Below are 2,367 nucleotides of genomic sequence, written 5' to 3'. Positions count from 1 at the left end.
ACACACACACACACACACACACACACACACTAATCCTTTCCCCCCACCCCATCTCCCCCTTCCCCTCTTCCTCCTCCTCCCGCGTCTCCTCCTTGTACGTAACAAGCGTAAACAATTCGATCCGTGGAATGTCAAACTTTAAGCTTACGCTAGATAACACCGCTCACAGTACTGGCGTATAATGTTCTTTTCTTTTTCACCCTGCGGGGATTAAGATTACAGATTTATAGACACGCTGAAAAACGTCAGGCAGCCAGGCTATGTTTTGTGTGTGTGTGTGTGTGTGTGTGTGTGTGTGTGTGTGTGTGTGTGTGTGTGTGTGTCTGTGAGGTGTGTGTGTGTGTGTGAGGTGTGTGTGTGTGTGTGTGTGTGTGAGTGTGTGCGTGTGAGGTGTGTGTGTGAGTGTGTGCGTGTGAGGTGTGTGTGTGTGTCTGTGTGGGAGGGTAGGTGTTAATGTTTCTTTTTGCTTTTGTTTTGTTTTGTTTTTCTCCATAAACTGGGTGGTTTCTTATCTGTCCTGTTATGTTTATGGCCGAACGTCAAATGGATAAGTCTTGCAACCACAAGTAGTGCATTGTTGTATTTTGATCATAACAATAACAAAAATAACATTAATGATAATAATAACAACGACAACAACAGCAAAGAGGATAATGATTATTTATTATTATTATTATTATTATTATTATTATTATTATTATTATTATCATTATTATTATCATTATTATTAATTATATTATTATAATGATAATGATTATGTTAATATAATATAAAGAAGAAGAAGAAGAAGAAGAAGAAGAAGAAGAAGAAGAAGAAGAAGAAGAAGAAGAAGAAGAAGAAGAAGAAGAAGAAGAAGAAGAAGAAGAAGAAGAAGAAGAAGAAGAAGAAGAAGAAGAAGAAGAAGAAGAAGAAGAAGAAAAAGAAGAAGAAAAAGAAAAACTGTAAAAAATGATAAGAATTATAATTATAATCATAGTAATTATTATCATTATTATATTATGATAATGATAAAGATCACTTCTATAGCGCCCACTCCTTGGTGTCAAAAGACACCTTACAATAAAAATCGACAGTTTACACAATGGCGCACAATATGCATGAAGGCACTTTGAACGTACAGCAATCTTTTCTACCAGAATATTATTCTTACAAAAGAACACATTCACGAAAAGACAATCACGGAGACTGCCGATCGCACTTGTCGCTGAAAGAAAAACCAACCTAGTTCTAGGAACAACAGGATTTAAAGAAATGAGCGTTTTTAGACCAGTCTATTTTAGACCATCATGTGGTATGTTTCGCTACTGCTGTTTCTTTTGTTACACAAATTGTAGCTGCTGTTGTTATTGCTGTTTTGGGTTGTATATTTGTCTTTTTGTTTGTAGTTGTAGTTGTCGTCGTCGTTGTTGTTGTTGTTGTTTTTGTTGTTGCTGTTGTTGTTATATCGTCCCCCGCCAATCTCCTGAGAGTGACTCACCAAACCCCTGGAGTTCAACTCAACCCAGGTTAAGAACAACTGGGCAAGATAAAGGACAAGTTAAAAGTGCATACATTAGGATTGTATGAGTATCAGCTGGATAGACAGATAGATAGAAAGACGGAGAGAGAGAGAGAGAGAGAGAGAGAGAGAGAGAGAGAGAGAGAGAGAGAGAGAGAGAGATAAAGGGGGAGGCGGAAAGAGAGAGAGAGAAAGAGAGAGAGAAATATATATATATATATAGATAGATAGATAGATAGATAGATAGATAGATAGATAGATAGATAGATAGATAGATAGATAGATAGATAGATAGATAGAGAGAGAGAGAGAGAGAGAGAGAGAGAGAGTGTGTGTGTGTGTGTGTGTGTGTGTGTGTGTGTGTGTGTGTGTGTGTGTTTTATGCTTATTTTACTTTGTCTCATACTTACATCTTATTATCCTATATGTTTAGAATTCTTTTAAAAACTAACAGGAGAACCAACAAGAATAGAAACAATAGAAACAAATGACTGCATTTACACACTACATAATTATCTTGGATTTAACAGTAGGCACTACACTAATTACGATCATTATTTTATGATTACCGAGGTGTTGATCCACCCTATAGCTTTGTAAAATATTAAAAAGAGGACATACTTACAACTGAAGTAAAAGGCTCTAAGTCTATATCACCCACACCTTGTCTGAAAGTCGAAAAACGATTCAGACTCGAAATAAATTCCAGCTACTGGTGGTAGGCTACAGAATGTAGATCTATGCGCCTCTCCACACTTGCGTCGCTGCACAAATGAAAATTATGTAGAAAACGCTGGCAGTTCATTGGTGTGCCCGCTGCTGATCAACGTTCGTTGTCTTATCTCAAGTGTTGGGAGAGGCCTGTGTTT

General features: G+C 37.1%; 1 protein-coding gene across 1 annotated transcript in view; it reads right to left on the bottom strand.

The window, feature by feature from the left end:
• Positions 1 to 2,308, bottom strand: part of LOC101857159 (protocadherin-17) — a gene marked incomplete in the record, with an annotated part of 62,339 nt that extends 60,031 nt beyond the window's left edge. The window contains 1 exon segment of the mRNA XM_035970284.1: positions 2,120 to 2,308.
• Between the last annotated feature and the right edge of the window lie 59 nt (positions 2,309 to 2,367).

The sequence above is a fragment of the Aplysia californica genome, unplaced genomic scaffold (assembly GCF_000002075.1).
Source record: "Aplysia californica isolate F4 #8 unplaced genomic scaffold, AplCal3.0 scaffold00011, whole genome shotgun sequence".
NCBI lineage: Eukaryota > Metazoa > Mollusca > Gastropoda > Aplysiida > Aplysiidae > Aplysia > Aplysia californica.
Note: the sequence above shows the minus strand (reverse complement) of the source record. Positions and strands in the feature narration are given on the sequence as shown.